Source organism: Bos javanicus, chromosome 13 (genome assembly GCF_032452875.1).
Source record: "Bos javanicus breed banteng chromosome 13, ARS-OSU_banteng_1.0, whole genome shotgun sequence".
NCBI lineage: Eukaryota > Metazoa > Chordata > Mammalia > Artiodactyla > Bovidae > Bos > Bos javanicus.
Window position 1 is genome coordinate 61,580,928 of NC_083880.1, and position 11,494 is coordinate 61,592,421.

An 11,494-nucleotide genomic window follows, 5' to 3' on the forward strand; every position below is an offset into this window, starting at 1 on the left:
ATAAACCACACTGTGATGAAAATCTTTGTGCATGACCCTTGTGGGGCTGTGCGAAAATTTCTTTGGGCTCTATACCCAAGAGTAGATCATAGGGTATATATGTTTTCATTTTCACTAAAATTCGCTAGAATGACTACACCAGTAGTGTGTGAAGGATACTGTCTCCCCATGTTATCAGCGACTTTTCCATCATCTGACTTTCTAACCTTTTGCCTATTTGGGTGTAAGGTGGCATCAGGTTGCTTTAAGTTGCGTTTCTCTGTTGACCCTGAGATTCAGAACCTTCTCCTATAGTTGTCAGGCATTTAGGCTTCCCCTTCAGTATTGTCTGCTCATATCTTTTTCCCATTATCATTTGGGTTCCCTGTCTTTTTCTTGTTGATTTGCAGGAGTAGTTTATACCTTTTAGGTTTTAATCCCTTGTAGGATATTTTTATAAACATCTTTTCCTAGTCCCTTGCCCATCTATTAAGTTTATTTATGGCAGTGGTTGCCAAACTTTAGCATGCATCAGAATCTCCTGGAAGGCTCTGTAAAACACAGATTGCTGATCCCCACCCCAGAGTTTCTGACTTAATAGAACAGAGATGGGGCCCAAGTACTCGTGTGTGTTTGTGTGTTTTTAGCATTTACTTATTTAATATTTTTTTTAATCTTTATTGAATTTTTTACAGTATTGTTTCTGATTTACATTTTGGGTTTTGGGCCACGAGGCCTGTGGGATCTTAGCTCTCAGCCAGGGATTGAGCTCACACCCTGTGCACTGGAAGGCAAAGTCTTAACCACTGGATCACCAGGGACACCCTAAGAACTTGTGGCTTTTAAAAATATTTATTTATTTATTTATTTTTGACTGCACTGGGTCTTCGTTGGTGGGCATGGGCTTACTCTAGTGGTGGCAAATGGGGGCTCCTCTTCGTTGCTGTGCACAGACTTCTCATTGGAATGCCTTCTCTTGTTGTGAAACACAGGCTCCAGGCCTCGCGGGCTTCAGTAGTTGCAATACACAGGCTCAGAGTTGTGGCTCATGGGCTCCAGAGCTGGGGCTCAGTAGTCAAGGTGCAAGGGCTTAGTTGTTCTGTGGAATGTGGAATCTTCTCAGACCAGGAATCAAACCCATGTCTCCTGCATTGGCAGGTGGATTCTTATCCACTGTACCACCAGGGAAGTTCAAGAACTTCTGTTTTTAACAAGTACTCGGATGATGGTAATGGTTCAAGGACCATACTGCGAACCACTGGTCTGTGGTATCTTCCTCTGAACAAATTTTTAATTTTTATATTTTCAAATTTATTTGTCTTCATTTTATGGATGAGGGAACTGGAGCTCAAAGTGGTGAAGTGAATGACCCCCAAGATCCACAGCGAGCTGGGATCTGGACCCATATCCGGCTCACCCCAGAGCCCAGGCTCCTACTGGCTCTGCTATCCTGTCTACCTACTTTTGGGATACATTGATCAGAGGCTGAGGTATTTAGACCTGAGGCCATGAGGTGTCCTGGTAAGTTCCTGAATGAGGCAGCCACGAGGGGGAAGTCCATTGACAAGGGTCAGAGACCAAAGAGATAGGGGTCCCTCTTAAAGGCCTGAGGGCTTTGCAAAAGGATCAGGCTTGGAAATTGGCCACAGTCTTAGCCTGGCACAGAGTCAGGACTGCTGAGAGGCACTGAGACAGCTCTTACCCCACAGCTCTGAGGATGGAGCAACTTCCCCTCATACCCTGAGGAAGTCCCTAGCCACCCCGGAACTATCCTCTTACTAAAGCCATGTAACCCTTTGGTTTCTGAAGGCTGTGGTGACCCAGGCTCTGAGCATGGGGACTCTGGCCACACTTCCTCCTGTAGCCTTCAGAAACCCTGCCAGGGTCACTTCCCATCATGGTTCAGTTCCTGGCACTGCAAGACAGGAAACCCCCCTGGGCAGGGACAGCTGATTCCCAAAGACATGTAGGGGTGGTGTAAGGATGGAACTCCCCGACCAGCTGGATCCCCTGAGGACACTCCTGCCCCGTGGATGAGTACTGCCTGGCACTCCAACTGTCTCCAACTGCCACTGCCACTGAAGTCCCTCCCACCTGGGGCCCTGGAGACTCCCAGCAATCCTTTGCAACTGCATGTTGGGGATGGGGTCTGGCACCATTATCATCCAGTCACTGTCATTTAGAGAGCCCCCACTCTGTGCCAGGCATTGTGCTAGACACTAGAGGGAGATACAGAATAATCTCTGCCTGCTGGGGGCTCCTAAGCTGATGGTCCCCAAATGATCACTACACAAAATTCTCAACTGTAAAATCAAAGAGTGAAAAACTGGCTCTTTCTGGGGAAGCTGGAAAAAGCTGCTTGGAGGACGTGACCTACAAGTGAGACCTTGAAGGACAAGGTGGGTTTTGGCAGGTTGACAAGAGCAGGGAGAGCCCTTCAGGTGGGCCCAGCATGAGTGTAGACAGGGGAACGTGGCACCCTCTGAGACACTTAAACACTCTGGCGCCAGGGTCAGACTTGTGGTTTTGAGTCCCAACTCTGTCATCTGCAGTTGGGTGACCTTGGGGTAAGCCCCTAAAGGTCTTGTTTTCCTCATCTATAATGTGGGGCAATAACAGCATTGGCCTCATAGGTCTCGTAGATTGCTGTGAGGCGTGAACAAGATAATCCACATAAAAGTGCACCTGCGGCTGCTGCTTGGTCGCTCAGTCCTGTCTGACTCTGTGTGACCCCAGGGACTGTAGCCCGCCAGGCTCCTCTGTCCATGGGATTCTCTAGGCAAGAATACTGGAGTGGTTTGCCTTGCCCTCTTCCAGGGGATCTTTCCAACCCAGGAATCGAACTGGGGTCTCCCGCATTGCAGGCAGATTCTTTACCAGTTGAGCTATCAGGAAAACCCCAAAAGCATCTAGTAAGTGCTTAATCAATGTGACCATGATTTATTTGGGAGGTACATGGGGTATGTGCAGTGAGGGGCAGGGCTTGTAGGGGAGGAAATCAGAGAAATGGACAGGCTGAGATGGCCCTAGAAGGGCAGGCTGGGAAGTATAGGTAGTGGGGAGTGAGCTAATGGGCTTGCATTTTCTCAAAATGAATCTAGCTGCTTAGAGGGGAGAAAAACCTGGGCCCTGGGGCCCTAGGGAGAGGGCTGGGACAAGGACCAGAGGAGAGATGCTAAGAACTGGCTCAGATGCGCTAAGAGGAAGGAAGAAGGGAGGGCAGGTTCAAAGGACGGAGGGGAAGAGGGCTTCCTATCAGCTGAGAGACAGTAATATCTCATATCCTTTGATTAGACTCACTCATTCCCTCCTTCACTCATTCTTTACAACTGCTTATTTAGCACTTGAACATTGGCCTCATGGGGCTTCCTCTCTAAGGAGTTTATATTGCTATTAATGTTCCAGATGCAGTAACCAGCAAATGATCAGAAATTGACAGCCCCACTGCTGTGTCCTGGAGAGAGCATGGCAAACCACTCCAATATTCTTGCCTGGAGAATCCCATGGACAGAGGAGCCTGGCGGGCTACAGTCCATGGGGTCAAAAAGAGTTGGACATGACTGAAGCGACTTACCACATACGCACGCACTGTTGTGTCCTCCTATTTCTGACTTGCCTATTCGCAGACATTCCAGATGAAGGGCAAAATGTTTTAGAGCCAAGCCAGCCTGTCTTGTCTACTTCTTGCATTGGAAAGCTTGCTGTCTTCTGAGATAGTTCTTTCCATCTAGGACAAGGGCTCACAACTGCCTCCTAGCCCACCCTTCTCCCCGCAACCCCACCACCGGGTCTTAGCATCACCTTCTAGAACATTACATGGCATGGCTGCTCCCTTAACCCTTAGGTGGCCCTGCAGTGATGCACAGAAAATGATGTGACCTGTAGAAACTTCAGGCTTTCCTGGTGGCTCAGACAGTTTTACTCCTGCCTGCAATGCAGGAGACCCAGGTTTGATCCCTGGGTCAGGAAGATCTCCTGGAGAAGGAAACGGCAACCCATTTGGTATTCTTGCCTGGGAAATCCCATGGACAGAAGAACCTGGCAGCTCGTGGGGTAGAAACTTCTCATTTCTGTCTCGAAGCAAATTGTTCCAAAACATTATTTTTGAAGCTTATCATGCAGACAGTGTCTTTGATGTATAAAGAGAACATTCAAATAAATAATAAGGACCCATAACCCAACAGAAAAATAAGCAAATTATTTTTTTCAGTTCACAGAAAAGATAATTGGTTCTGAAACTTGTGACACAATGTTCAACCTCACTCTAATAAGAAAAATGCAAATTAAAACTGCATTGAGAAGTCATTTTTTTTTTTTTCAGTTAGTAGACTGGCAGAGTTTGGAAAGTTTGACAACTTACAGTGTGGGTAGGTATGAGGAAACAGGCACTCACATGTTTTGGGTGGGAGGGCGAGTTGGTATAAACCCTACTTCACAATATCTAGCAATATTTTAAATGCACACACCCTCCGATGCAATGGTTTCACTGCCAGGAAGGTCTCCTGCATTCATACTCACAACATGGAAATGATGAATATACAAGGAAAATCACTGCAGCTTTGCTTCTAAGGACAAGAGATTAGAAACAAATCGAATGTTCAGTGATAGAGAACTGATTAAATAAACTGGGACTCATGCAGACAACTGAATACCATGCAGCCATAAATAAGAATGAAGTAGTAGTGGTGTTGTCATTTAGTTGCTCAGTCATGTCTGACTTCTTTGCGACCTCCTGGACTGTAGCCTGCCAGGTTCCTCTGTCCATGGGATTTCCCAGGCAAGAATACTGGCGTGGGTTGCCATTTCCTCCCATTTCCTTCCCAGCCCAGAGATCAAATTTGCATCTCCTGCATTGGCAGGCAGATTCTTTACCGCTGAGCTACCAGGGAAGCCCAGCTCTCTGTGTACTGATGTGGAATTGTTTCTAGGATAAAGTAACTGGAAAAAAGAAAAGCAAGATACAGAATAATGCACTTTGGATGGTGCTATCCTTTTCTTTAAAGAGGGCAGAGAATGTCTTTGTGTCTCCGCATGGAATACATAGTTCTGGAAGGATATACAAGATAGGTAATAGTTGTTGTCTCTGAGCTGGAGGAATGTACAGTTGTAAAATATGGAGGAAAAGAAACTCTCTTTTCATGATGTATCTTAAATATTGTGCCATGAATATGAATTACAGAAAAACAAGTAAAAACCTGTTATTGCAATATTTATCATACTCTACAACCCCATGTGTTTCAATGTCTACCTGAACTCCCCATCTCCATCTCCAACACATGCACACACACAGATCTTGATCTTGTGAGGGGGATGGGAAGAATTGGTTGTGACTTATACTCCCTCCTGGAGCCCAACACAGCATCCAACACAAAGCAAGGGCTCAGAGAATCTGAATCCATATTCATAATGACTTCCTTCTCCAAGAAGCCCCCAAGTAATTTCACCTCCTGGCATTCCTGCTCTTGTGTGGACCACTCCCACATGGAATGGAGATGACCTGTGTGACCAGCGTGATGCATCACCTCCTCTCTCCAATCACTTGCTCTAGGGGAAGCCAGCCACCATGTCATATGCACACTCAGGCAACCTTATGGGGGGGTTCACGTAGTGAGCTTCTGGGCCTCCTGCCAATAGCTGTATGAGTGAATCATCCTGGAAATGGCTCTTCAGCCCCAGTCAACCCTTCATTTGACTGTAGACCAAGTTTACCTTGCCTATTTCAGAGAGACTCCAAGCCAGAGCCACTAAGCTAAGCGGCTTCCAGATTCCTGACCACAGAAGCTGCATGAGACAACTGTTTACAATGTTTGAAGCTGCTAAATTTAGGGGCAATTTGTTACACAGCAATGTGTAAATAGTACAGTCAATGGTCTTCATTAAGCATCTAGGAAGGTAAGAAAGTATGTCAGTCGTATCTGACTCTCTGCGACCCCTTGGACTGTAACCTGCCAGGCTCCTCTGGCCATGAAATTCTCCAGGCAAGAATACTGGAGTGGGTAGCATTCCCTTCTCCAGGGCATCTTCCCAACCAGGGATCTAACCCAGGTTTTCTGCATTGCAGGCAGATTCTTTACCATCTGAGCTATACTGTGTATCCATTCTGTGGGGAGTACAAGAAAAAAAGACATGATCCTGGCCTCAGGGGAGAAGGCCATGTGCACATTCATCCTTCAACCAACATTTATTGAGCACTTACTATATACCTGGCCCTGTGTGAAATGCTGACTCACAGAATGCTGGCAATTAAAATAGGACAAAAGGGAACACTCAGGATTGATGGCAATGTCTATTTTAATGGGGTTGAATTTATATAAATGTACAATCCATTTGCAAAAATTCAGCAAATGAACACTTAATCTTATGCAGTTTGTTGTACATATATTTTATATCAAAAATTTGTAAACAAAGATTGAACTAATTCACTCTGAAATACTTTTTAAAGAGGAATTGATACACAGCTAGATGGATAGACTTGTGATAAAGCAAGTAGAAGGTTCATGGTAGATGCAGGTGGTGAGTATAGGGGTTTTGTTGTAAAAGTCTTTCAGTTTTGATGTATTTGGGGGAAGTTTCGCAATAAGAAACTTTAGGGAAAGGACCTTCCATAACCATACATACCAATCCTCTCATTTATTATTATTTTAATTACACAAATAAAAACAAATACAGTCTACTTTTAACAACTAGAGGGAATTTGTTAAATTCTCTGGTCCCATGGTACACTCTTCTTCAGTGACTATCTCTGTTCTTGTCGGCTGTGTATATAGGTAGACACAAAACAATGTGTTTCCCGTTTGTTTTTGTTTTTTTAATGAATAATGCTCTCTATACTATTCTGAAAGCATATATTGGGGCTATCTCCATGTTAATTCATACACAACGCCTCAGTTTTAAATTTCTGGGTAGGATGTGCCCTCTCATTCAAGATGTGAGTCTTAGAAAAGAGGTCTTTTTTAGGAATAGTGAGTTAGGACTGCCAGGAGGCGAACCTCCTGCCCGGGGTCCAGGCCTGGACTCACCCAGCCGTAGCTCGGCCACCGAGTGAAGGGGGCGGGGCTAGACCAGGCTGAGCGCGGGTTGGTGGGCAGGTCATGCTCTGCCCCGCCCATCTCCCCTCCCATCCCTCCGCCCATCTCTCCGCCCATCCCTCCGCCCTACCGAAGGAGCCCCCTGGGCTCCCGCGCACCCGGACCCAGGAGGAAGTCCACGTAGCGCTTCCTCTTTTGTTGGCCTCCGGAGACACCGGGGGAAGGGAGTAGGGTTGTGAAACCGAACTGTCCCCTACCCCTCCTCCCCGGGGGAGATCCATCAGCTGGAGGTGGCCACGCAGCTGGGGGCAGAAAAACAACTCCGTGGACACCCCCAACACCCCCGTCCCCGTTCTGCTCCGCCACACCCCTGAGCAGGAGGTCGGCTGCCGCTAGGGTAGTACCTGGGGTAGGTGAGCTTCCAAGACCCGCATAGGGCAATCTCCCTGGTCACCCTCATGAGAAAGTCCCAGCTCCTTATCCGCTGCTGCTGCTGCCATCTCCAGCCTCCGGATGTGCCTTGTCTTGCCTAGGGCTTCAGTTCAGTTCAGTCGCTCAGTCGTGTCCGACACTTCGCCACCCCATGAATCGCAGCACGTCAGGCCTCCCTGTCCATCACCAACTCCCGGAGTTTACTCAGACTCACGTCCATCGAGTCGGTGATGCCATCCAGCCATCTCATCCTCTGTCGTCCCCTTCTCCTCCTGCCCCCAATCCCTCCCAACATCAGAGTCTTTTCCAATGAGTCAACTCTTCGCATGAGGTGGCCAAAGTATTGGAGTTTCATTCAGACACCAACAAAAAGAAGGTTTGTGGTTCCTCAAACAGGCCAGTCTCCAGTCTTTGAAAGGCTGTAGTTTCTATCTTGAGGACCCTTTGCCATGACCTTCCACTGTTATCCTTTAAACCTCAAAGGATCACCTTCTCCAAGAAGTTCTCCATGATGCACCCCAGGCAGAGCCAGTGTCCCTCCTACTTGGTTCTACAACGTCATGTGCCTCTCTACCACAGAATTTTCCACTTCTGTGTCTAAGTTATTGGTCTAAGTTTCTGTCTCCCTAACTGAATTGCTTGAGGGCCAAGACTATCTTGTAAATTTTTGTCCTCCCAGCTCCTGGCTGCTTTCGGAGAGATTAAAGGACATGGGCCCCAGCCTTGCTCAGGTGAATTAACATAGAGAGAGCTGTAAAACAAGCTTGTAGAATAGTACAGAGAGTACATTAATTTTTTAAAAATATAACATGGTTATTTTTTTTACCTATGTGTGTGTGCATGCTCAGTCACTCAGTGGTGGGTGACTCTTTATGACCCTGTGGACTGTAGCCCGCCAGGCTCCTCTGTCCATGGAATTCTCCAGGCAAGAATACTGGAGTGCCTTGCCTTTTCCTCCTCCGGGGAATATTTCTCACCCAGGGATCAAATCCACATCGCCTGCAGCTTCGGTGTAGGCAGGTAGATTCTTTACCAGTGTGCCACCTACCTGTATTTGTATGTAAATATGTAAAGATAAGCCTGGAAGCTACACATAGTAAGCCCTTAATAAATATTAATAGAATTAATCAATGAATGGGTTTGGATCCTAGGCACTGTCATTCATCATTCTATTTGTTTCATTCATTCAGTTTCTCCATCTATAAAACAGTGTACATGAATAGTATCTGCATGGAACATGCCAAAAAAATGTAGAAGAGATAGACAACAAACAGGTTAACATAGATATGTATTAGAGTGCCTGGTGGCAACAAGTTCCCTGGAGAAAAATAAGCCAGGGCAGGGGCAGAGGTGGGCTTGGCGGGGGCAGCTAGAGAAGGTGGAGACTGGAGGAGTTTTTTAAGAAGAGAAGTCAAGGATCTGCTAGGGGCTGTTGTGAAGTTCTCATGGGCTAAACTTCTCAGATTTTCATTTGCCTTTCTTGCAAAATGAGGGCAACAGTGACCTCCTGCCTGGGAGGGTGTAGCTGTGAAATGAACACTGGCTACTTGGCAACTAAAAGGGGAAATATCTGGGCCCTGAAATAATCATTGTGGCTCTCTTCCCCATCCCCTATCCTGCTTTGAATGTAGAATAATCAGCAGTTCCCAAAGCATCTGAAATAAATAAAATGCAAATATTCCTGGAAATAGGAAAATATATTTCTGAAAGAGCAGCCCTCTGACCCTCTGTAAAGTGAAGCCTTCACTGTTCTCTAAGACTGAGCCCTGTGTCATGTCCTGCCATCAGCGTCTCTCTCTCTCTGCTCTTCAGTCTCCAGGGCACACTTACTAAGTTTGTGTAGTTGTTACAAGCACAGCTTTTGGAGGCACACTGGAGGCTCAAAGACCTGGGTTCGAATTTGTTCTTGGCTGTGTGACCTTGGACAAGTGTCTTTACCCCTCTGAGCCATCCTCTTATAATCATCCCTGTTTCAAAGAGATTAAATGAGATGATGCAAGTGAGGGCACAGTAATGAGCTTGAAATGCAATGATTCAGTGACCTGGTGAGGTCAGCACTCTTACCATTCCACTTCACAGATGAAGAAGCATGGACAGAGAGGAGTTGCGTAACTTGACCAAAGTCACAGCTAGTGAGAAGCAGTCAGTCCAGTCTCAAGTGCCTTTGCTTCCATCATTCCTGCCCTGCTGGCCCCAGTGTCAAGTGCACAGACAGAACCTTTTGGGACTCTTCATCCCCTAAAAATCCTACCCAGCCTCAATTCTATCTTGTCCATGAAATCTCTGATATTTTAAATGACTTTACTTTTGAATAATTAATATTTTTTGAATAATTAATATATTCAGGTGGTTCAAAATTCAAGAGTACCAAGGGTATACTAGGACCAATAAGCCTCCCTCTCTCCTTTCTCATCCAGTTACATAGTTCCCTTCCCTGGAAGAAACCACAGGGGCTGTTTCTTACGTGTGCCCTTCCTGACTCAGCCCCGGCATGTGCTGGTAAATTCCCATATCTTTGTTTTCTTGTTCTACACACATAGAAAAACATAATAGAAGCTGTTGTGCACCTCACTCCCCTCCACTTACACACTTGTTCCCTATTAGTACATAGAACTTTCTTCATTTTAAAAAAGTATTATTGAATTAAAATCCACATAGTCATCCATTTAAATGTACAATCTAGTAATATTTCATATGTTCTCAGAGTTGTGCAGCCATTAAGACATTTTCATTACCTACTCCCCCCCCACAAAAAGCCCTGTACCCATTAGCAGTCAGTCCTTGTTTCTTTCCACTCCTGCCCTAGACAATCACTAACCTACTTTCTGTTTCTGTAAATTTGCCTATTTTGGATATTTCATATAAATGGAATTATACAATGTGTGATATTTTGTGACCAACTTCTTTCATTTAACAAATATTCAAAGTTCATGTGGTAGCATATATCAATACTTCATACCATTTTATTATCAATACTTCATACCATTTTATTGTCAAATAATAGTCCATTGAATGGATATAGCACATTTTATTTATCCACTGATGGACATCAGAGTTGTTTCCACTTTGGGGCTATTTTTTATGAATAATACTGCTATGAAAATTTCATTTACAAATTTTGGTGTAGACATACATTTCAGTACTTTTTGGTAGACACCCTGAAAGTGGGACCACCTGGAAGTGGGTTCCATGGTAACTCCATGGTAACTTTTTAAGGATCTGCCACACCACTTTCCAAAGGGGCTGCACCGTTTTACATTTCCACCATGATACATACGTAAAGGTTCTAACTTCTTCATGGTCTTATCAACTGTTGCTATTATGTGTTTATTCTTATTAGCCATTCTAATGGATATAAAATGGCATCTCATTGTGGTTTAATTTGTAGTTCCCTAATGGCTAATGTAGGGATTGGGGGCAGGAGCAGAAGGGGACGACAGAGGATGAGATGGCTGATAGCATCACCGACTCAATGGACGTGAGTCTGAGTGAACTCTGGGAGCTGGTGATGGACAGGGAGGCCTGGCGTACTGCGATTTATGGGGTCGCAAAGAGTCGGACACGACTGAGTGACTGAACTGAACTGAATGGCTAATGTTACTAAGTGTTTTTATGTGCTTATTAGCTACTTGTATAGCTTCTTTGGAGAAATACCTATTTAGATCTTCTGCCCACTTTTCAAGTATGTTGTCTTTTTATTATTGAATTATGTTGCTTAAATATTTAGGCTACCAGTACCTTATCAGATGTATGACTTTCAAATATTTTCTCCCTTTCTGTGTGTTGTCTTTTCATCTTCTTGGTTGTATCATTTGCAATACAAGTTTTTACTTTTGATGAAGTCCAGTTTATCTATTTTTTCTTTTATCACTTTTGCCACATCTAAGATTGCTTTGCCTAACCTAAGGTCATGAAGATTTAATTCTAAGAGTTTTATAGTTTTGGCTCATACACTTAGGTCTATGATACATTTTGAACTAAATTTTGTGGGTGGTGTGAGGTAGGGATTCAACTTAATTATTTTGCATGGGGATATCCAGTTGTTCCAAAACCAT